Source organism: Hippopotamus amphibius, chromosome X, assembly GCF_030028045.1.
Source record: "Hippopotamus amphibius kiboko isolate mHipAmp2 chromosome X, mHipAmp2.hap2, whole genome shotgun sequence".
NCBI classification, from domain to species: Eukaryota; Metazoa; Chordata; class Mammalia; order Artiodactyla; family Hippopotamidae; genus Hippopotamus; species Hippopotamus amphibius.
Genome location: NC_080203.1, coordinates 71,714,007 through 71,740,121, shown reverse-complemented (window position 1 = coordinate 71,740,121; position 26,115 = coordinate 71,714,007). Strand labels below are relative to the sequence as shown.

At 36.7% G+C, this 26,115-nt stretch overlaps 1 protein-coding gene and 1 pseudogene across 6 annotated transcripts in view; one reads left to right on the top strand and one right to left on the bottom strand.

Annotated features, from left to right (window-relative positions):
- ATRX (ATRX chromatin remodeler) overlaps positions 1–26,115 on the bottom strand; it is a 308,545-nt gene that overhangs the window by 278,653 nt on the left and 3,777 nt on the right. For 2 of the 6 annotated variants that reach the window (XM_057719187.1, XM_057719188.1), the window contains exon 2: positions 22,337–22,426. The exons of the other annotated variants lie outside the window; for them this stretch is intronic. The gene's annotated coding sequence lies outside the window, so the exon portion shown is untranslated. The remainder of the gene's footprint in view (positions 1–22,336; positions 22,427–26,115) is intronic. 6 annotated transcript variants of the gene reach the window in all.
- Positions 560–3,711, top strand: LOC130842189 (mitochondrial import receptor subunit TOM20 homolog; annotated as a pseudogene).

Here is a 26,115-nt window from a genome sequence, read left to right as displayed (position 1 = left end):
GCCACTAAATGAGTTTGCCACAAACTCAGGGGAAAACCATGGTTTTGAATGTCTTGAGCATTTGGATCTGGGAATAGTGGAAATGATTAGGACCTGTTTACGAATCTGCCTACTTATTAATCATTCATCTCCTTCCCTGGATTATAAACTTATTGAGGCCACAGACTTTGTCTTGTTCACTCCTATATCTCTAGTTCTAGGACTATTTCTGATGTCTAGTATGTGGTCAATAAATTTCTGTTGAATGGAAAAAAAAAGAATGAGGATTTTTAAAGTAGTTAGGAAAAAATTTCTTAGCAACGTTTGAACTGAATGGGACCTTTAAATGATTCAGTCCAATGTCCTGAATTTACAGCAAATCAACCATGATTAAAATTAAACATACTCTACTCACTACACAAAAATTCCACAAATATATAAGACACGAGAAAAAAAATTCTCAAAGGGCCACAGAAAAGTAGCTACTTCACCACCATATCCCCTAGTAACTACTAGAACAGAAGTATTTGCTGAATAAGCTAAACAATGAACACAGTCCTTATCTTATTTCTATACGAGGATGCTTATTACTTTACAAAAATCTGATCCAAGCTTCTGGACTTTGCCCACTCTGATCAAAGACTGTAAGAGAAAGTTAACTGTTCCATGGCCAGCTTCTAACTTATTCCATATTTCTTACCATAATAAAATCACACAGGTAATAAAGAAAGGGAGATCCAAGTTTCAATATATAGAAGACATATGATGGAAAAGTCAAATAAGGAATGTTTTTCAGAGCAGAAAGATTAGTAGAAATTACTCAAATTTTATAGAAGACCAGAATTGATTTACTCCTCTTTTTCTCTCCCACTCCAGACTTCCTCCTACTATAGTAGGCATCAGGACTGTTCTTCCTACCAAATGGAATCTACCCTGACTTCAAAAGGTTGTACTGTTAAACTGGTTATTGAACTTAAAACAGTGTCAAAACTGTGAACTATGCAAACTATGCAAAGTAGAAACTTCACATAGCAACAAAAAGCACATACAAACTACTTTGATATTAGACAAAAAAACTTTCTGATCAAAAATAACTATGCCACCGATTAACTGCACACCCTGGAAAGTTCCCTTAGCCTCTCTGAGCTACACAGTAGTGATTTCATTAAAAAATTACCTCATCTTAATTTAAATACTAAGGGAACAACTCTGAAGCATGTGAACAAGAATATAAGGAATCAAGAAGATTCTAAATGATCCAATGTCACAACAATAGAATCGTAGCTAATTTAGTTCCTTGAGACTTGTGCAGCGATAGATAAGTATAAAAATCACTCTAAGACATAACAAGTATTCTTTATTTTCTTGAACATGAGTTATGACACATTTTGTAGAAAAATATTCTACTTTCTTACTGAATTATTTATAAAAATACATAGAAAAATTCTAATGGATTATTAAAAACAAAGTATTGCACCATGAACCCTGTACAGAAAGTCAAATAACCTTGGTTCTAGTCCTAATTACCAATTAGATTATGACCTTAAGCAAACTGCAACCTCGGTAGAGCTCAATTTCCTCACTTGGAAATTAGAAAACTTTACTAGATAATTGTTAAGATACCTTCCAGTTATTAAATTTGCTTCTGAAAGGAATCATCGATACAACCTCATATTTGATTTTAAGAGTAAATCAGCTGCATGTTTACTCCTAGAAATAATAACCAATTAGCAATTCCTTTTTCTTCTGCAATGTATTGATGCCAACATCCCTCCATTTTAATTCACATTATCCTGTCCTCAGACTAAAGGAAAAGTCTAGCTCTCTTAAGGAGACCCAACCCCAAACCACGTTTCTGAAATGCTACTACTTTCCTCTTTTTATCTAGGTACTTCATAGGAGTGTTATATAACCCAAAAGGTCATAGGGAGGAAATTTTAGTGCTAAAAGCACTTTAAAATGAGGGACCAGACTAGACAAAAAGGAAAAAAACTAAGGTCCAAGGTCACAGTCATTAGAAGACCCAGAACTAAAAGTTATAGAAAGCAAGTACTTTTCACTCTATTAATAACACTATGTCCCATAACCTGAAAATATCTTATTTTCTATTACCCAAAGTTCCAAAGTCATTTCACTCCCTCACCAACTAATTAAGTGTAAGTGGAAATCAAGCTAACTATCACTGCAGAATGGGAGAAATGTCATATAAAAAATCTACTTTGCCCATCATTCTACTGTTTATCTTTGTTAACATCATTCTGTCAATAGCAGGATCCTTACAGAGATCTGGCCCAAGAGTAAGGACAGACTTCCTCCCCCTACCATGTTTCCTAATTTTTAGAAAGCACAGATTTATTATCTATCATTACACAAATAAATTTTGGTTTTTAACAATAACTAATAAAACAAACATGAATAAAAGGAAATGTTTTGAACTCTTCACTTTTTTAAAATTGGATCACAATGAGGCCACACTACTCAAAACTAAGGAAGCTGAACCATACTCATGTTTCCTTAGAAGGATATCACTAACTATTAATAGTATTCATATACAGGGAAAAAATCTGTTCTTGTGCAATTTTCTTGAAAAACAGAGATACAGTAAATAAGAAATAAAAATTTAACTAAATGTATCTAATATGGAAACGGTGCTAGCCATTTCTTAGAAAGTGAAATACTACCCATACCATTAACTTATCACTCAAAACTACGAACATCTCACTTCTAAAATCATTACTACATAAAAATTTTTAGAACCTTGTTTTAGAGAAAGGAATAGCAAATTGAAATACAACACCAGCAATAAAACAAAAGTTAGAAAAATCTACACAAATTATTAAAGATAAAGCAAAAGAGTATAAACATTATATTCTCAGACATGACTATAAACTTAAGAACATTTATGATCACATAAAAACTACTTCTGATTTTCACTGAATGTCATTCCCCATCTCTGCCTACTATAATCTTTCTTTTATGTTGAAACACCAAAGCCAAGCAAGTTATATTTTACAAGTTTCAAGGGGTATCAGACGACTAGAGCCAGAAGTGCCACAAGCTCGGCCTTTCTACATCTCTCGTAGCAGGCATCAGGTGTGAGCACACTGTCCACTCTGAGGGCTACAGGCCAACCACTGCTTCATGGGCTCCACGGACACTGACCACACGCTTTGATGGAGAGAAGATAGTGGGCCACAGCAGTGCCATAATCACCAGTGTATGTGGGGCCCTTTTCATCAGGTACTGCATTTACTTCGACTACAAGAGATACAGTGACCCCCAACTTCAAAACCAGGCTTCAAGAACAAAGAAACAAAAGCTTGCCAAAGAGAGAGCTAGACTTTTCAAGTCACCTGACCTTAAGATGTTGACACTGTTAAGAAATTCTTCCTCAAAGAAATACAACTTGGTGAAGAGTTACTAGCCCAAGGTGAATATGAGAAGGGTATAAACCACCCGACAAATGCAACTGCTGTCTGGGGACAGCCAAAGCAGTCTGCAAGTGTTAAGCAAACTCCACCACATGCTCCAGATGCTTCTGAGTAAGCTCCCAACAATTAGAAAAGGGTAAGTGCTCAGAGCTTGGCTGAAGGGGATGTGGAATTAGGCACACATGTCAACATAATAATCTCAATCAAAAATATTTTTAAAATCTTAACTGAGAAGATGAGCAGCTCTGGAGGAATTAAGGGCAAATATGCTTGTTACGGACTGTCCTATACTGAAATCTAGCAAAGTTAATTTTTACTTAATTTTATTTTTGGTAGTATAGATCCATTTGTCTGTTTTATTTAACTTTTTCCCAGGGAAAAGTATATTTTGATAGCTTTTCATTTTGTAAATACACTGAGTTACCAAAAATAGAAATAAAACTTACAAGAACATAACAATGTAAGTAAAAAGGAAAACAAATCAGAAAAAATACCTCCAGCAAATATGATAAAAAATTAACATCTAAATCCTATCAAAACATCAAACACATTTTTAAAAATCTCATCATCAAAGGACCATAGAGAAATAGTAGAAACAATTCTCATGGAATTCCCTGGCAATCCAGTGGTTAGGACTTCGCACTCTCACTGCTGAGGGCCCAGGTTCAATCCCTTGTTGGGGAATTAAGATCCCATAAGCCGTACTGCGTGGCCAAAACAACAACAACAACAAACAATTTTCATAAAAGATGCAATTAATAAAATGTGTTAAACTACCTTTAACCTCTTCACAGCAAAGTACCATTTTACACCCAATAACTGAGTTAGCAATAATGTCCAATGAAGGTACAGTGAAAAGGGTACTCTTATACATTATATTAACAGTGTAAATAAGTGTCAACCCTTTAGAAAGCAATCGGTAAATGATCGAAGAACCATAAATGTTCAAAACCTGATTCACTAATCCCTCTCTTAGTAATACAAACTAAAGAAATTATCATTTTAAAAGTATTATAAAGCATGAAGTTGTCACATTATAAAAACTAAATTAGAACTTTAATCAGTGTTGAGTAAACTATGGTATAACTAAATGGATTTAAAACATCTATGAAAGAAACAGAAAGCAAAATAGAAGTTTCCAGGGGATGGAGGGAGGAAGGAATGGAGAATTACTCTTTAATGGGTACAGAGTTTCTCCTTGGGATGATGAAAAAGTTCTGCAAATAGATTGTGGTGACGGTTACACTAAATGTACTTAATGCCACTGAACTGTACACTTAAAAGCAATTAAAATGGTAAATTTTATGCTCTGTATATTTTACCATAATAAAAAAGATTAAAAAATAACTATGAAAAATACAACATTTTAACTGAAAATACTGATTCCCCAATTGTAAACATGTCCAAGGAATTAAAAGAACCATGGGACAGGGGTAAGCTAACCACTGCTGTAAGGCAGCAGTTTGTTCTCAATGGGGGCAATTTGGGCCGCAAGGTATATGTGACAAATGCTAAACACTGTACGATGCACACAAGCGTTCCCCCACACACAAACACAATAAATGATCATCCCAAAAAGATCAACAGTGATCCTGCTGAGAAATCCTAATTTAAAGTACCAAGATTTGGAGAGCTCTTTATTAATATGTCTATATGGGTTTTAATGATTGCATGGTAAATAAAAATGCATTAAAAGCTCAGAGTTATGGGCTTTATCTTTCATCTTATAAACCTCGATCACAATCCATAATTAAGAGAAGTGGGGAACCAAGGACAAAAATGGGAAAAGCAGCAAACTGTCACACATGGATTATCTTTCTGCAAACTGCTCTTAAATGGATTAAAACAAACAGAGCAAATCTGGGATTGGCAAGCTTTAATACAATTTCCATAGACCTGTCCATTTGGTTTTTTTATTGTTTTCTATTACATTTTATTACTTATTCTCATTTGTTTCATTACAGCAATTTATTTTCAAATTTGAGAGCTATTACTATTTTACACCATGATTTCTCATGATAATGTAACTTTTAAAAATATTTTTCTTCAAACACACCTCTGTAAATGTCAACTAATAAACGTGAAGAAATCAATTAGACAATCACCAAATTTTTAAAATAATACTAATAAATGAATGTTAGTAAGTGAAAGTTTATTGAGGAACAAGATGTTTACACAGTCTCAAAGCATCTCCCCCAAAATTACTTATCAGTTAAAAATGGGGGAAAATTAACTTTACACAGAAGAATCTGGTGAATATCACTTTAACCAAGTGATCAAAATTATCATCACCAGTAATGGGACCAACTGACATCATGTGTCTCCTGTCAAGATGCATTAACAAGAACACACCACCACTTCTGTTACATTTCTGCCCAAAAAAATCCATAACATTAATCTAATCATGAGGAAGCATCATACAAACCCAAACTGAGGGACATTCTAAAAAGTTAAATGGTCAGTATTTCTCAAAAATGTCAAAGTCAGGAAAGACAATGAGAGGCAAAAGAACTGCTCCAAATAAAAGGACATTATTAGAGCAATTGGGAACTATGAATATATAGGTTTTGGATAAGAGTTCTGTATATACTTTAAATTTTTTGATTTGATAATTATCCTGTAATTGTGTAAAATATCCTTGTACTTTGGAAACACTGAAGCATTTGGAGAAAAGGGGCATGATGTCTATAATTTACTCTCAAATGATTTGGAAAAAATAAATGAATACAATGAGAAAATATGCAAATGATAAAGTGGCTGGAGCAAAATGTTAACAATAGTGACTCTAGAGAAAGGGTAAATAGGAGTTCTTTGTACTAGTTTTGTCACTCTTCTGTAAGTTTGAAATAATATCAAAATAAAAATTACCAAAACTATTCTTCAGATATCTTTCTTTTCTCAGGACACAGAACTATTACAGGAGTCTAGTTTTAGTTAATCTGACTAAAAGTCCAATCCAAGAAAGCAGGTAACAGTTTAAAATATATCACTCTGGAGAAGAGATCAAGATGGCAGAGTAGGAGGACATGCACTCACTCCCTCTTGCAAGAGCACCAGAATTACAACTAATTGCTGAACAATCATCGACAGAAAGACACTGGAACTCACCAAAAATGACACCCCACATCCAGAGACAAAGAAGAAGCCGCAATGAGACGGTAGGAGGGGCGCAATCACATTAAAATCAAACCCCATAAATGCTGGGTGGGTGACTCACAAACTGGAGAACAGTTATACTGCAGAAGTCCACCCACTAAAGTGAGGGTTTTAAGCCCCACGTCAGGCTTCCTAACCTGGGAGTCCAGCAATGACAGAAGGAATCCCCAGAGAATCAGACTTTGAAAGCCAGCAGGATTTCACTGCAGGACCTCCACAGGATTGGGGGAAACAGAGACTCCACTCTTGGAGGGCACACAAAAAATTGTGCTCACCAGGACCCAGGGGGAAGGAGCAGTGACCCCATAGGAGACTGAACCAGATCTACCTGCTGGTGTTGGAGGGTTGCCTGCAGAGGTGGGGGGCAGCTGTGGCTCACCAAGGAGACAGGGGCACTGGCAGAAGGGGTTCTGGGAAGTGCTCATTGGCGTGAGCCCTCCCAGAGTCTGCCATTAGCCTCACCAAAGAGCCTGTAAGCTCCAGTGCTAGCTATCCTCAGGCCAAACAGCCAACACGGTGGGAACACAGCCCAAGGCACTGGCAGACGAGCAGTTTAAAGTTTTACTGAGCTCCACCCACCAAATCAGATTAAAGTCTTACTGAACTCCACCCACCCAGCCCTACCCACCATCAGTCCCTCCCATCGGGAAGCACTCACGAGCCTCCTAGATAGCTTCTTCCACAAGAGGGCAGACAGCAGAATCAAACAGTATCAGCAGTATTTTGTCTTGTGGAACTGAAAACCACAGCCACAGAAAGATAGAGAAAATGAAAAAACAGAGGACTTTGTACCAGATGAAGGGACAGGATAAAACCTCAGAAAAACAACTAAATGAAGAGGAGATAGGCACCCTTCCAGAAAAAGAATTCAGAATAATGATGGTGAAGATGATCCAGGACTTTGAAAAAAGACTGGAGGCAAAGATCGAAAAGTTTACCAAAGACCTAGAAGAATTTAAGAGCAAACAAACAGAGATATGCAACACCATAACTGAAATGAAAAATACACTAGAAGGAACCAATAGCAGATTAACTGAGGCAGAAGGGCAAATAAGTGACCTGGAAGACAGAATGGTGATCATCACTGATGCGGAAAAGAATCAAGAAAAAAGAATGAAAAGAACTGAAGAAAGCCTAAGAGACCTCTGGGACAATGTTAAACACACCAACATTCACATTATAGGGGTCCCAGAAGGAGAAGAGAGAGAGAAAGGACCCAAGAAGATATTGGAAGAGATTATAGTTGAAAACTTCCCTAGCATGGGAAAGGAAATAGCTACCCAAGAGCAGGAAGTGCAGAGAGTCCCAGGCAGGATAAACCCAAGGAGAAACATGCCAAGACACATAGTAGTCAAACTGACAAAAATTAAAGAGAGAGAAAAGTTATTAAAAGCAACAAGGGAAAAATGACAAATAACATACAAGGGAACTCCCATCACGTTAACAGCTGATTTCTCAGCAGAAACTCTACAAGCCAGAAGGGAGTGTCACGATATATTTAAAGTGATGACCAAGAAGAACCTACAACCAAGAATACTCTACCTAGCAAGGATCTCATTCAGATTTGATGGAGAAACCAAAAGCTTTCCAGACAAGCAACAGCTAAGAGAATTCAGGACCACCAAACCAGCCCTACAACAAATGCTAAAGGAACTTCTCTAAGTGGGAAACATAAGAGAAGAAAAGGACCTACAAAAACAACAACAAAACAATAAAGAAAATGGTAATAGGAACATACATATCGACAATTACCTTGAATGTAAATGGACTAAATGCACCAACCAGAAGACACAGACTGGCTGAATGGATACAAATCAAGACCCATACATGTGCTGTCTACAAGAGACCCACTTCAGACCTAAGGACACATAGAGACAGAAAGGAAAGGGATGGAGAAAGATATTCCATGCAAATGAAAATCAACAGAAAGCTGGAGTAACAATACTCATATCAGATAAAATAGACTTTAAGATAAAAAATGTTACAAGAGACAAGAAAGGACATTACATAAAGATCAAGGGATCAATCCAAGAAGAGAAGATAACAATTATAAATATATATGCACCCAATATAGGAGCACCTCAATACATAAGGCAAAAGCTAACAACTATGAAAGAGGAAATGCAAGGCAGAAATAGAGACACAGATATAGAGAACAAACACATGGACACCAAGTGGTGAAAGCCGGGAGGGTTGGGGGGGAATGAATTGGGAGATTGGGATACCAAATTGTACACTCTAAATATATGCTGTTTATTGCCTGTTAACTGTATCTCAATAAAAGTTCTTAGAAAAAAATGTGAAAAGAAACCTATGAACAATGTCTTCCACAATTTGTACTTAGCTAATAATTCTCAAAAAGCAAAGTATGTGTAAAATGAGCATGAAATGTCTTTATGCTCTGACCACAACGATTATGTTCAATCAAGTTATGTCTAACATAGTAGTTTCTACAAAGCAGCCAATTCTATATTTTGTTACAAAATATAATATGATTTTATTTTTATTCTCCATAAAAATCCTGCCCCTAAAGGGTTCAGTTCCATGATTGGCTCCAATGGTTTTTTTCTGTAATAAAGCTCTGACAATTGCTCAATTAAAAAAAAATTATATATATATATATATCACTGATAATTTGCTTGAAAAAACACAAAATTTTGTACCTTTGCCCACCACAATCCTGCTTTAAATATCAAGAATTGTCATCACAACTGATACTATATAAGAATTCTGACAAATATAGGATGAAAAGAATCTACACAAGTGGTGATGTAATTTAAGAGCAACACATCTGACATCTAGTTTTAGTTTTATATAAATCTCCATCCCTTCCTATTTTCCTAGAAAGAAAAGTTATCCTTTTTTTTTAAACTGAAGTATAGTTAATTTACAATATTGTGTTAGTTTCAGGTATACAGCATAGTGACTCAGTATTTTTGCAGATTATACTCAATTATAGGTTATTACAAGATAATGGATATAATTCCCTGTGCTATACAGTATATCCTTGGTGCTTATCTATTTTAAATATAGTAGTTTGTATCTGTTAATCCCATATTCCTAAACTGTCCCTCTCCCCTTCCCTCTTCCCTCTGGTAACCACTAGTCTGTTTTCTATACCTGTGAGTCTGTTTGTTTTGCTATATATATTCATTTGTATTATTTTTTTTTAGATTCCACATATAAGTGGTATAGTATTTGTCTTTCTCTTATTTCACTAAACATAATATTATGTAGGTCCATCCACATTGCTGCAAATGGTCGTATTTCAGTCTTTTATATGGCTGAGTAATATTTCATTACTTACACACACACACACACACACACACACACACACACACAATCTTCTTAATCAAATTGTCTGTTGATGGACACAGGTTGCTTTCATTATCTTGGCTATTGTAAACAGTGCTATGAACACTGACATGCATGTATCTTTTCAAATTAGTGTTCTTATTTTTTCTAGATATATACCCAGAAGTGGAATTGCTGGACGATAGTTCTATTCTTAGTTTTCAAGGAACCTCAATACTGTTTTCCATAGTGGCTGTACCAATTTACATTCCAACCAACAGTGTACAGGTGTTCCCTTTTTAGAGTTATCTTCTTGAGTTTAACATCCACCATATGCTTTTTATCATTTCACTACATCATTATTGTTGCTTTAAAAAAGTTGAACATATTATTCTAAAGACTTTTTAAAGTATGTGTTGGTTTTCTACAATGAAAAGGCAAAAAATGAAACAGCATAGCATGAAAAAAAAGCCTTTTCAAATCTGACCCCAATTGCCTTCCTTTTCTTCAAACTCTACCTTCCATATCCTCTCCAATTACACTTAATGTCTTCCTGTTCTCAAGGCAAACAAGGGCCGTTTTACCAAATCTCTAAACTTTCTACCACCTACAACATCTCCCTTCCTAAATAACATCACTACCTTGCCTTAAGACCCAACTCCACGGCAATTTTTGCTGTTCTTGCACACTTCTTGGTTCATATCCACACTTAACCATATCATAGTGTATTTCAGCCATTTATTCCTCCACTTAGCTCAGTATTAATTACCTGTGAAACCCTATCATCTAGAATAGTAGTTCTCAAATGGGAGGACTGTGCCACCCCCACATCACCACCACCCACAGGGACCATCTGACAACGTCTTTAAACATTTTTGGTTGTCACAACTGGTAGGGCGTGGGGAGTTGCTACTGGTATCTACTGGGTAGAGGCCAGAGATTCAGTGTACACGTAGGACAGCCTCCCACAACAAAGAATCATCTTGACTAAGATGTCTATAATGCCAAGTTTAAGAAACCTCAATCTAAAACAATGCTTGGCTCACATTAGGCCTTTAAAGTGTTGATCAAAATAGAATTAAACATTGATCAAAGCATTTAGAAATGTAAAAAAACAGATACATAACATGGAACACCAAAGGTTCAAGAATAGCCAAGATATTACAAAGAACAACAATGTGGACATTCATGCCCTAGCAGATTTCAAGACTTCATAAAAAGCTACTGTTATTGAGAAAATGTGGCAGAAGGGATAAATTAGGAGTTTGGGATTAACATATATACATTACTGTGTATAAAATAGATAACCAACAAGGATCTACTGTATAGCACAGGGAACTATACTCAATATTTTGTAATAACCCATAAGGGAAAAGAATCTAAAAAAGAATATAGATAGATAGAGACAGATAGATAACTGAATCATTGTGCTGTACATCTGAAATTAACACATCACTGTAAATCAACTATACTTCAACTTAAAAAAAATAAATTTAACTTAAAAAAGAGAAGCATGGCACTGGCATAGGAATTAAAACGAACACACCAAGAATGACATTATATACAATGGTGGAGCAAGTAACTCCAAAATTCCATCCACTATGGCAACAATTATGATGGCAAAAATTGTCATCAGAATCAACTTTTTTGGAACTCTAGAATCTAATCAAAACATTACAACCGCCAAGGGAGCACTTAATAGAAAAAGCTGCTGAAATTCCGAATGAGAGTACTGTGGTATTTTAACTTATGCACCTACCATGCCTCACTCCTTGGCTAGGTGGCAGCCATGAAGACAGTGGCCCACATTTCTAGTGCAACCTGTGGATGTCAAAAGGAACAATATGGACTTTATTCTTAAAGAATTGTAGTTGTGTGTTCTCACCTGTTTGGTGGGTTACCTGGTAGACTGGGTCAGAGGTTTGCCTTTCTTTCACTTACCTAAGAAGGAGGAGCAAATTCCTGAGATGAACAGGCCTGGTCAAAGCATTTAAAGGCAAATATACTATCCACAGCCACCTGGGGCAAGGGATAACAAGTGGGCCAGACACTAGACAGATGTAAAAGGATGGGAAGAAGGAAGCTGAAGAAAGAAATGGACGAAACAGGGGCGTTAAAAAGCTCCTACACATACCAGAGAATTTGGAAGGCTACACATAAGCCCAGGGCTGGACACATGCTCAGAAAAGACAGGAGAAGGCCATAAGCTTTCACCTATGGCTGACCTTTAGCCACAACACAATCAGGAAGTTAGGGCTAGGGAAGTGTTTTAAATGAAATGGCTAAGCACTGAGAAGTGCCCCAACACCGAGTCAATCTTCAAAGACTGAGAAAGTAGTTTTGTTTTGATTTGGGAGTTTTTTGTTTGTTTTTTGTTTGTATTTTTTGCTTCTAGGCATTTATGGAAAGCTCTGCCAAACCACTAACTGACCAATAATCTACCAGAACAAACACTTCAGCGTCCACACATAACAAAGAACAGTCACAATGAAAACAGGTTACAGGACTTCCTAGGTGGCGCAGTGGTTAAGAATCCGCCTGCCAATGCAGGGGACACGGGTTCGATCCCTGCTCCGGGAAGATCCCACATGCCGTGGAGCAACTAAACCTGTGTGCCACAACTATTGAGCCTGCGCTCTAGAGCCCGTGAGCCACAACTAATGAGCCTGTGTGCCACAACTACTGAAGCCCATGTGCCTAGAGCCCATGCTCCGCAACAAGAGAAGCCACGGCACTATGAGAAGCCCGCGCACCACAATGAAGAGTAGCCCCCGCTCACCACAACTAAAGAAAGCCTGTGTGTGTGCAGCAACAAAGACCCAATGCAGCCAATAAATAAATAAAGTAAATTAATTTATATTAAAAAAACAGGTTATAAAGTTCCGTAAGCAAAAACTACAAGCCAGAGCAAAGAGCAAGAACAAACCTTGGGGAAGAGGAAGGAAAGAATGTTTTCCAGGGTTACCACAGTATAATATTCAAAATGTCCATTTTCAACAAAAAGTTACAAGCATGTAAAGAAATAAAGTATGGCACATTCACAGGGAAAAAAAGAAGTTAACAGAACTGTCCCTAAGGAAGCCCAGATGCTAGAATTACAACTGTCTTAAATATACTCAAAGAGCTAAAGAAAACCATGAACAAAAAAAAAAACTAAAGGAAACCAGGATATCTTACCAAGGTAAGAATATCCAGAAAAAGAAAATACAAAACACAACCAAATAAAATTTTGGAACTGAAAAGTGTAATAATAGAAATGAAAAGCTAACTGTAGAGACTGAACAGGAGATCTGAATAGGGAGAAGAAATATTCAGTGAACTGAAATACAGCCCCATTGAGATTACCCAGTATGAGGAGCAGAAAGAAAAAAGAATGAAGAAAAATGAACAGAGCGTGAGGGACCTTTAAGACACCATCAGGCCTACCACCACATTCATAATGAGAGTCACAGACAGAGAGGATAGAGAAAAAGGAGCAGAAAGAATATTTCAAGAATAGCCAAAAACTCACCAAATTTCATGAAATACATGAATTCAAGAAGCTCAATTAACTCCAAGTAGGAAAAAGAGAGATCCACATTGATACAAAATATAATTAAACTGTCAAAAGCCAAAGAAAATCTTGAAATCAACAAAAGAATGACAAGTACAAGGGATCCTCATTAAGATAAATAGTTGAACACCATGGAGACCAGAGAACAGTGAGATGACATATTTCAAATGCTGGGGAGAAAAACTGTCAACCAAGAATTCTGTATCTAGTAAAGGTATCTTTGAAAAATGAATAAAAAATGTGCCAAAAAACAAAAACTGAGGTAATTCATTGCTAGCATACCTGCCCCACAAGAAATGAATGCTAAAGGGTGTCCAGCTGAAATTAAAAAAAAAAAAAAAAAACACCAAGTGTAACTCAGAGCTATATTATAAAATAAAGAACAATGATAAAATAACTATATGGTTAAATGCCAAAGCTAGCATTTGGCAGGTGGGGGTGGGGGGAGGTGAGGGAGTAACTAATCAATCTCTTTACTTGAATTGACAACCAAAAACATCCCAAAACCCAAGACCAGATGGCTTCTCTGTAACTTCCACCAAACATTTAATGAAGAATTATCAGGCTTCCCTGGTAACACAGTGGTTAAGAATCCACCTGCCAATGCAGGGGACACAGGTTCGAGCCCTGGTCCAGGAAGATCCCACATGCCGCAGAGCAACTAAGCCCGTCTGCCACAACTACCGAGCCTGTGCACTAGAGCCCGCGAGCCACAACTAATGAGCCCACACTCTGCAACTACTAAAGCCCACGCGCCTAGAGCCCGTGATCCATAACAAGAGAAGCCACCGCAATGAAAAGCCCGTGCACCGCAACAAAGAGTAGCCCCCACTCTCCGTAACTACAGAAAGCCTGCGCACAGAACAAAGACCCAACGCAGCCAATAAATAAAAATAAATAAATTTAAAATGAAAAAAAAGAATTATCACCAATCCCTCTCAAACTCTTCCAAAAAAATAGAAAAGGAGGGAATATTTCCTAATTCATTCTACAAGGCCAGCATTACCCTTATACCACAGTCAAATACATCACAAAAAATGAAAATTACAAACCAATATCCCTTGTGAATACTGGTGCAAAATTCTAAACAAAATACTAGCAAAGAGAATTCAATAACACATTTAAAAGAATCATACACCATGACAAAGTGGGATTTATCCTAGGAATGCAAAGTGTGACACAAAAATAAATCAACATAATACACACATAAATAGAAAAAAAGGAAAAAAATTACATAATCATCTAAATTGACACAGGAAAAAAAGCACTTTACAAAATTCAACACCCTTTCATGATAAAAAAAAACTCAGAAAACTAGGAAAAGAAAGGATTTTTGTATCTAGATTCATCATAGATATTGACTTGAAATCTTTTTTTGTAGTGTCTTTTCTAGTTTTGGTGTAATGGTGGCCAGGGTAATAGTATCAGGGTAGAATGAATCTGGGAGTGTATATACCCAGAAAAAACAAGAACATAATTTGAAAACATACACACACCCCAATGCTCACAACAACACTATTTACAATAGTCAAGATATGGAAGCAACCTAAGTGTCAATCAACAGATGAATGGATAAACTAAATGTGTTATATACATATAATGAACAGAATATTATTTGGCCTTAAAAATGAATGAAATTCTGATACATGCTACAAAATGGATGAACCCTGAGGACATTATGCTAAGTGAAATAAGCCAAACAAAAAAGGACAAATATTGTACAATTCCACTTATACAGAAGTATCAAGAGGAGTCAAATTCACAGAGACAGAAAGTAGAATGGTAGTTACCAGGGTTTGGGGGAGAGCGGAATGGGGAGTTATTGTAGAGTTTCAATTTGGGATGATGAAAAGTTCTGGAGATGGATGGTGGTGATGGTTGCACAACAATGTGAATTACTTAAGGCCACTGAATTGTACACTTAAATATTGTTAAAATGGTATATTGTAGAGTTTGTCGATTTTATCACAATTAAATAAAGCCAAAACTTTGAGGTTTTCTTGTAGGTCCTATAAGATCTTAGCCCCTGTTATACTATGGCCTTCCATCCTACTAAGATAGAGCCTTGTAAAAAATTTCAATGTCCCACGTTAGGGCATTTGCCCTGAACAATAAGAACACTGAACACTTAAAATGTACATGGCATCTTATTTAATGTTGACTGATCCAATTTCTATTTTACTTTTAACATCCTTTTTCAGGAGGTAATCATCAAGATTCAGAGACACTGAATAAATTTCCAAAGTAAGCATGGAATTAAGATTTTTTTTTTTTTTTTTTTTTTTTTTTTTTTGGCACACGGGCTTAGTTTCTTCGCGGCATGTGGGATCTTCCTGGAGCTGGGATCGAACCCGTGACCTCTGCATTGGCAGGCGGATTCTTAACCACTGCGCCACCTAGGAAGCCCGGAATTAAGATTTTTAACACAGGTATTTCTTACCATTAAGCAATAATGACTTTTACGCTATGACAGAGAAGTTGTATTCCCCACAGTGCACAGATATTTGCAAACATGTAGAAGAATCCCCAAAACTTTCAATAAACAGTACATAGTAAATTTTATTCACTATTAATAGAAATTATTTGTCATATTCAACTCCTGTCCTTAATAACATTTTACAGGGTTTATAGCCTAATATTGAAAATGTCTTGGTTGAATCTATTTTTTTTATATTGAGTACTGGTCTTTTTAAACAGGTTCCAAAAATGCTTGCTTAAATAAAAAATAAACAAAATAAACCATAATGAGGTATCACGTTACATCCACTACAGCAGCCATAATTTTTTTAAATAAATAAATAAAACAGAAAAATAACAAGTCTTAGCAAGGAGGTGGAGAAATTAAAACCCTCATACAGGCCTTTTCTCACCTTCTGAGATGGCCCACACTCTGTGGAGTGTGTTTGTCTCTGAATAAATCCACTTCTTAACAACAACAACAAAAAAAACCCCTCATACATTGTGATAGGAATGTTAAGATGTGCCACTGTGGAAAGCAGTTTGGCATTTCCTCAATGAGTTAAACAAAGAGTTACCATATGGCTCAGCAATTCTAGTCCTTGGTGTATACCTAAGAGATATGAACACATATGTCCAAATAAAAAAATGTACATAAATGTTCACAGTAGCACTGCTCACAATATCCAAAAGGTAGAAACAACCTAAATGCCCTTCAGCTGATGAATGGATAAACAAATGTACGATATCCTGATAGAATATTATTCCCGCATAAATAGGAATTAAGTACTGATGCATGGTTCAATATGGATAAATCTTCATATTGTATGGTTCCATCTATATGAAATTTCCAGAGTAGGCAAATCCGTTGAGCTAAAAAGTACATTAGTGTTTGCAAGGGGATGGGAGAAGGAGTATTGGGAGATACATGATTTCTTGGGGGTGAAAGAAATGTTCGGGAATTAGATAATGATGATGGTTGCACAACACTGGGAATATACTCAGTGTAGGAGGGTGAGTCAAAAATTATCCACACTCTGGCTGTAGAACTTATTTTATTTAACTTTTAGAAAAGACAAATACATCATTTTTCGACATAATCTCCTTGCTTTTCAATACACTTTGTCCATCTGTCAACAAGCTTTCATATTCCCTCACTAAAAAATGTTTTAGGCTAAGCTGTGAGCCACAAATGCACCGCTGTCTTCACTTCTTCATCTGAAGTGAATCTTCGTCCCCATAGGGCTGCTTTCAGGGGACCAAACCAGTGAAAGTCCGATGGAACAAGATCAGGACTATACAGAGGATGCTTGAGCATCTCAAAATTTGCCACATAATCCACTGTCACTCATCTATTCGACAGAATCATTTCCTGTGTACACTCAATGTTGTCATCAGCCATGGACGTGGACGGGTGTCCGGCTCCTTCTTGACAGCTAACACCTGTGTGACCTTCCTTGAACTTCTCTATACTGTGCACAAGTCTTTGATAGTAAACAGCACCAGGTACACCCTAAAACCACAAAAAAATGAATCACTGCACACTGCTCTTCTTTCATGCAAATCACAAGTGGAGCATCCATTTTTGCTCGCACCACAGTTACAAATGAACTGATGAAACACATTCACACCTGCACAGCAGTGACTGGGGAGACAGTAGCCTTGAACGGAAAGCACTGATAAGACAGTGCAGCCAACAGAAGTTTTAATATAAGCAGAGTGCAGATAACTTTTGACTCACCCTCGTACTTAATGCCACTAAATTGTACACCCTCAAATGAGTAAAATGCTAAATCTTATGGTATGTGTATTTTACAATTTAAACAAAAAGGAACATACAAATAAGGTTAGTAACCCTAATTTTTGTCCATTAATGTTCTCACTTCCAGTCTGAAAGTAATCTTCAAAATCTGTACTGAAAGCTCGTAAGTGTGCATGTATAAGCTATCTCCATATTTGGGCAGAAAAACATATTTATACAATTTATTAAATATCTTCTTGTCTTTTGTTAGTTTTTTGGTTTTTGTTTATTTATTTACTTTATTTATTTATTTTATTGGCTGTGTTGGGTCTTTTTTGCTGTGCGCGGGCTTTCTTTTTTCAGTTGAGGTGAGTGGGGCTACTCTTCGTTGTGGTGCGCAGGCTCCTCATTGTCGTGGCTTCTCTTGTTGTGGAGCATGGGCTCTAGGCACGTGGGCTTCAGTAGTTGCAGCACATGGGCTCAACAGTTGTGGCTCAAGGGCTCTAAAGCGCAGGCTCAATAGTTGTGGCGCACGGGCTTAGTTGCTCCGCGGCATGTGGGATCTTCCCGGAGCAGGGATCGAACCCACATCCCCTGCACTGGCAGGTGGATTCTCAACCACTGCACCACCTAGGAAGCCCTTGTTATTTAGTTTTATTCTAAAAGCACTTAAGGGCAGAACCTAGGTATTTCTGGTTTTATTAGGCTCAGTACCAACAGTACCTACTTCAGCAATGGTTGGAAAATGTCAAGCTTTCCAAAACATTTAAGAAACAATGGAGGACTGAACAAATTCCAGTCTACTGTTTTAAATACAAAGATATAAATGCTCTAATGCAGGTGAAACATTGCAAGTCTGAGTAATAAAGCAGCAACATTTGAATAAGACCTACATTTTACCTTATTATGTATAAATAGTGATCTCTATGTAACATTCAAAAATTTTTAATTGCAGTAACAGCCACCATGTTCATGTGGGCCAAATTAGTAATTCCCAGTAGGAACTTCAAGAGATGTTTCATTCTGTTTGGCCCACTGACTAAATACAGTTCATTTCATCTATATGCCACAACCCACCCCCACCCAAAGGCAGAGTCTTCAAATGGAGATAGGAGGCAAAAAACGTGGCTAGAGCAAGAAAGAAAAGAAAAAAGTTTTATTCCTGTTGCAAGGGGTTACAAAAAAAGGGTCTTTAGGGGAGAATTGTCATTCTCTTTCTCTGCAAAATGAAAAAACTACAGTTTTTAGAAGTTTAGATTTTACAGGCAGAAAATGGTACCTGTTTCCATAATTCATCCTTCAAGTCAGGCAGGTAGCCTTAGCTCCCATCCAGAATAATCAGGTAAATGTTTAGAATTCAGATATCAGAGACAAATCACAGGAAACAGTATTAAGTGGCTGTAAGTATTTAGGAATAAAAGTTCCCTAAATCTTTTAATACTATATTTGGAATGGGGGAGGAGAAGGGAAAAGGTGTACCTAAAAGTCATTTTTATCTGCCTTGAAATCTCATCTTTTCCCAGGTTCTTTCTACCTTGACTCAAGTGCTAAACTACTATATTATTATACCTAAAATGTCCCAGTTGGTACTTGGCATGTGCTACTATTTTTTTTTGGGGGGGGTTGTAGGTATACACCTATATTCTCCTAAATATACAGTCATCCCTCAGTACCCATGGGGGACTGGTTCTAGGACTCCCCCCGTACCAAAATCCGAGGACTTTATATAAGTCCCTTATATGAAATTGCACAGTATTTGTATATAACTTATAAACTTCTTATATACTTTATGTCACATCTAATTATTTATAATACCTAATACAATATAAATGCTATCTAAATAGTTGCCTACGTGCAACAAATTCAAGTTTTGCTTTTTGAAACTTTTTTCCCCAAATATATTCAATCAAGTTTGGTTAAATCCGTGGATACAGAATCCAGAATATTTGGCATAGCTGAACAGACTCAAACATCTGTCACCCGCATACTCAAAACAATCAGAGGCTTCCCATGTTTATAATTAAGGATAAAGTACAAACTCCTAAGCAAAAGGGACTTCCCTGGTGGTCCAGTGGATAAGACTCCATACTCGCAATGCAGGGGGTCCAGGTTCGATCCCTGGGTGGGGAACTAGATCCCACACGCATGCCACAACTAAGAGCCCGCGTGCCACAACTAATCATGCCACAACGAAGATCCCGCGTGTCACAACTAAACATGCCACAACTAAGACCTGGCTCAGCCAAAATAAATAAATATTTTAAAAAAAACAAAAAAACAAAAAACTCCTAAGCAAGAATTTGAAGCACTCCGCAAAATAATTCACACATGACTTTCCAATCTTATCTGACCACAACTCAAAGAAGGTTCTCTTTCCCCTCTTCACCCACTGAATATTCTTTTACTTCTCTTTAACAGCAACAACATACAGTCCCTTGTTTAAAACTCAAGAGTACTCCCTACTGGAGTATAAACTCCTCAAAGGAGGAAACTGGTCTGAGTTCACCTCTTTTTCCCATGTGAGAAATAACAAGTTGCCTTGAACAAAGGAACACTAAATGTTTATTAAAATGAACATAATGCCTGCGCAGGGATTCCTTACAAGAGTGGTGATTTGTTGAGCATTTTTTAAAAGCCCTGAAGTCACTTAGTACCATCAAATATCTTCCCTTCTATCTCTAAGTTGAAATATTCAAAAAGCTGTGTTGCATGCTCTACAGTAAGCCTTCAAAAGAAATGTATTATTACATATACTTAATAAGTACAGGTCCAGTCACTTTAATATGAAATGTTTACTCTTAGTTCTCTATTTTTAGTAGATACTCAGAAAACAATGCAAATTCATAAATAGGGTGCTTTGATTTTGAATGTTGGGGTTATCTGTGGAAAGGGGAAAGGCAAGAAAAATAATAGGTGGGCAAATTCTCCCCAACTCTATAGAAATTAACCAAGCCTAGCTTCAAAATCTTTAAATTGGGCTGATAATATTAGCATTAAAAGTAAAAACATTTTAATATATAATAAAAGCAAAGATGTGCCTCCTGATAAAATGTGCTGAGAAAGGTATATCACTTCATACTATTCCTAGCAAAGTACATAATCACAAGAAAACATCAGACAAACCCAAATTAACTGGCCTGTGTTCTTAAAAAATGGAAGGGAAAAAAAAGGCAAGGTGAACTGCTCCAGATTAAAGATTAAAGAGACATGAAAATAAAATGCAATGCATGTTCCAGAACTGGATCCTGGACCAGAAAAAAGAAATTTTTGTCTTTCACTATGAAGGACATTACGAATCAATTGGCAAAATGTGAATTAGGTCTGTAGATTAGAAATAGTATTGTATCAAGGTTAATTTCTAATTTTGCTAATTATACTGAGATTACATTAAAAAATTCCTATTTTGGCAAAACTTTTAATTTTGAAATACAGTAAAAAGGAGATGATTATTCTTTTTTTTTGGTCACACCAGGTGCAGCATATGGAATCTTATTTCCCAGATCAGGAATCAAACCCGCACCTGCTGCAGTGGAAGCACAGAGTCTTAACCACTGGACCGCCAGGGAAGTCCCAGGAGATGATTATTCTCTAACTCCTTGAAAGTAAGATTAGATTCATCTCCTGAGGTTACAGTTACAAAAAACATTCCAAAAAAAATCACTCAATAACATAGTACAAGATGAATCAGACATTGACTAGAAAGTTGTTTTAAGTACCTTTGATCTGTGGATAGACATTTTTAAAATATCATTTATAAATATTGAATCACTATGTTGTATATCAGGAACATAGTGTTTTAGATCAATTATGCCTCAAACACAAACTCATTAAAAAAGAGATCACATTTGCAGCCAATAGAGGTGGGGGGTAAGGGAAGGGGGATGAGATGAAGGTAGTCAAAAGCACAAACTTCCAATTATAAAATAAATATTAGGGATGTAATGTACAACATGATAAAGATAATTAACACTGCTGTATTTTAAATGAAAGTTGTTAAAAGAGTAAATCCTAAGTGTTCTCATCAAAAGGAAAAAGACTTTTTCTATTTCTTTAATTTTGTATCTCTCTGAGAAGATGGATATTCACTAAATCTAATGTAATCATTTCATGATGTATGTAAGTCAAATCAGTATGTTGTACACCTTAAACTTATACAGTGCTATAGGTCAATTACATCTCAATAAAAAAATGAAAAAATAAAAAATATATCATTTATAAAACACCAAAACATCATTTGGGGGGGGGGGGGGAACAGAGTTACTAGCCAAAATGTAAATTAGTACAGATTTTTTAAAGTTTAGTGTAAAGTATAATGTAAGCTCCATGGGGAGCCTTAATTTGTCTTGTTCACCTAAACAGTATTTAGAACAGTTCTTGACACATGGTAATAGTAATTAGTAACAACTAATATTTGAGTAATCATTACAGCCCAAGATATATTTGGTGAATGAATCAATACGTTTTTCAGGATGACAATTACAGTCGGTTCTGCAGTAATATAACATAGTTCCTAAAAATCAACAGGTAATGGAAAATTGTGCAATAAATGCCATAGGACTCATGGGAAAAAGAGGGTTAGAAGCACAATACTCAAAAAACTTCATCAGTGACACATTTCTTTAAAAAGATAGAAACCTAATAGAAATGGTAGTACAATTTTACACAGTTTACACATATTAAGTGATTAAGAAATACACAAGTACAACAATAAATATGGCACTTTACCTTGAAAAAGACCTGAAGTTTGCTTGTGGAAGTGGGCATCAGAAGGGCTGCAGCTCATGAATTATTGTGAAGTGATGGAAGGAGGGTTATCTGAAATCGGATGGAAAATTGTAACAATAGATGTGGATGGGTGTCGCTCATAACACATGGGGTGAACTGAGGTAGCTGGTAGATGTCTGAGGTATGTGCCTGTATATGCGTGTATTTTAATGCAACTCAGTTTAGCTGGGTGCAGTTTCCTGCTTTCACCTAGGGCAAACTTTCTATAAAAGGCCAGATAGTAAATACTTTAGGCTTTGCGGGCCACTAGGTTTCTGTTGCAACTATTCAACTCTGAGACTGTGCTACAAAAGCAGCCACAGGACAAAGTAAACAAATGGGCTTGGGTGTGTTCCAACAAAACTTTATTTACAAAAATAGGCCACTGTTTGGTGGCCATAGTTTGCTGAACCCTGACCTTGCAGACAAAATTCTGAATAGCAAATGCAAATTCTGTCTTATGCTCAAATTGTTCCCTGATACATCAATCTTATTGGAACAAATTCACTTTTCAAAACAAGCATATAGCAGAACTAAGTTTGTAATGCTATCAAATAAACAGAAAAATAACTGATATAACTCAAATAAGCAAAATAACAAATCCAGTATTACTCAAAAATAAACTATTTTTGATTTTGGATTTTATAAAGCAAATGTCACCCAAAAGTCAACTGACAAATGACCAAAATAAAGACAACTAATGGTACATTTTGAACACTCACGTCATTCAAAATCTGTGCATTAAATACTACACAATCTTTAAGGAACATAGGTTATGCTTTTGACAGCTCTTCTGAACTAAAATTATCAGGCTCAGTCACAAGGGCACATGCGGCTTTTACAAGATGGAGCCACCAAAGTTAACATACAAACTGCACTATAAGATAAATAAGTTCTGAAGATCTGATGTACAGCATACAGGACGATGACTATAGTTAACAATACTGTATTATATCCATGAAAGTTGCTATAGAGTAGATCTTAAATGTTCTCTCCATGAAAATAACAAAAGAAGGTAATTACTGTGGCAATCATTTCAAAATATATATGTATATCAAATCATCACATTGTACACCTTAAACTTACACAATGCCATATGTCAATTATATCTCAATAAAGCTGGAAAAAAATGCTAATTGCACAATGGTTATACAATATTTGCCCAGGAACTGTGTTAAAAATTCTAAGTTGACCTCCTTTCAATTAGAAAACACTAATATACACACATATATACATTTCTTTGCTCAAGCTTCTATATATCTCACATCTGATATCTTCCCCCAGTCTTCTTTGTCAAAAGTAGATGCATCCTCCAAGGGCCATATTCAAATGCTATCTCTCTATAAAGCCTTCCTTGGACCCAATCAGAAATGTCTTCCTACTCTAAACCTCCACAGCAAGAACTTAGTTTTTACCCAATGCAGCATTTAGTACTTTATATCCTGCTTCAAATTTATTTGTGAACATGTCTTATTTCCTGTGCTATTTGGAAAATAAGACTAATCTTTAATCATTCTAATCCCTCTGTTGGACTGCCCTTTTACACAGCCAACCCTTAACTTCTTACTTATCTTCAAGATCCAATACAAACACCATCTCCTCTGCAAAACTCTCCTAAACATCCCCCAAATTAGGTTTTCCTTCCTTCTGATCCCTAGCACAACCAATATACCTCCATTTTAGCACTGCTTTGTAACTGCTCATTTACTTACTATCTCCCTCCTTAGACTAAGAATGCTTTAAGGAGGCAGGAATTTTCTTTACCTTTTGCATACACTAGTACAATGCCTGGCACCTAGTTGACACTCAAGTATTTGATCAATTAATAAAGCATCCCCCCAAAATATGGAGTACAGGGTATATACACATGAACACCACTGCAATACCAATAATTTCTTAAACAAATATTGTATGTAACAGTTAACAAGAAAGCGGGGCTACTGATACCAAGAAGGGCTACTTCAAGCCAAAACTCAAAGACAAAGTCTCAGAGACAGGATCTGAAAACAGTTGCTAGAGAGCAAAATTCACAGAACCTTTTCCCAGGGCAAAAAGCAAATTGGTTAGAATGAAGTATCATCTCCAATCATAAAAGAGCAGAAATATACTGGATATAGTAATCTTTCAAACTAGAACATATCCAGAGTCACAATAATAATTAACAAACTTCCTAGCAAAGTTTTTCCTTTCTAATAAATGTTTGTGTACATGACAGTATGACATTATATTAGCAACAAAACACCTGTATCCTGGGACTTCCCAGGTGGTGCAGTGGTTAAGAATCTGCCTGCCAACGCAGGGGACTTCAATCCCTGGTCCGGGAAGATCCCACACGTCCACATGCCTCAGCACAACTAAGCCCGTGTGCCACAACTGCTGAAGCCCGAGGGCCTAGAGCCCATGCTCCGCAACAAGAGAAGCCACCACAATGAGAAGACTGCACACAGCAACGAAGAGTAGCCCCCACTCACTGCAACTAGAGAAAGCCCACATGGCAACGAAGACCCAACACAGCCTTTTTGGCCTTTTTTAACTAAAAAATTAAATTATAAAAAACAATAATAAACTGTAACATTAAAAAAAAAAAAAACCCTATCCTAAACATGTAAGTTTCAAGGCAAAAAAGATATTCATACACTGAATAAAGAAACTTTCCCTATCACTTCTTCTCCCTACCCCCCAAAAGGCAAACGAAGTCAAAAAATAATTGACACTAACATAAACAGGATTATTTTTTTAATAACTTTATAGACCATCTAGTACAAGTTCATTCTGCAAATGACAAAGCAGAGGCCTAGAAAGGATGAATGATTTGTCCACAAACAATCAGCTGAGCAATAGAGCTGTAACTAGAAAACCTAGGTTTGGCTCAGAGTTAACCATTCATTCCTCTACAACCAGAAGTTCTCAACCTCTTTACACTCCTAAAACACTTAAAAATTAACAAAGACCCCCCACACACACACACATTCCTGCAAAGAGCTTTTAGTTTATGGCTTTTTAAGAACCGCTTTTATAACCATATTATCTCCTCCAGAACTGCAGGCTTTTATCAGTATGATTTATTTATTTATTTATTTACTTACTTACTTATTTACTTATTTACTTATTTATGGCTGCGTTGGGTCTTCGTTGCTTCCCGCGGGCTTTCTTTCCTTGCTGTGAGTGGGGGCTACTCTTCGTTGTAGTGCATGGGCTTATTGCGGTGGCTTCTCTTGTTGCGAAGCACGGGCTCTAGGCTCGTGGGCTTCAGTAGTTGCAGCATGTGGGCTCAATAGTTGTGGCTCATGGGCTCTAGAGCGCAGCCTCAGTAGTTGTGGCCCACGGGCTTCTCCGCAGCATGTGGGATCTTCCCAGACCAGGGCTCGAACCCATGTCCCCTGCCTTGGCAGGGAGATTCTTAACCACTGCACCACCAGGGAAGTCCCAGTATCTTTTAAACTTACTCCTATTTACAGATGGATAGCTATGGAGGTTAATCATCCTGCATGTCATCTATCAAGCCAATAAGACAAGCATTAGGATAGATGTACAGAGAGATCCTACTTAGACACTCCTTTTACTGCCCTGCTATATTCAACATTCCTAAAGGAAGATCTATACATCATTTTCCAATGGTTTAACCCATTTGAACAGCTTCTGCCAACATCCAAGAGAACATTCAAGCTCTGGAGGAAAAAGACTTCATGTAAACCCAAGAATTGCCTGTATTCTGTCATCCAATCCATAAATTTATTCAG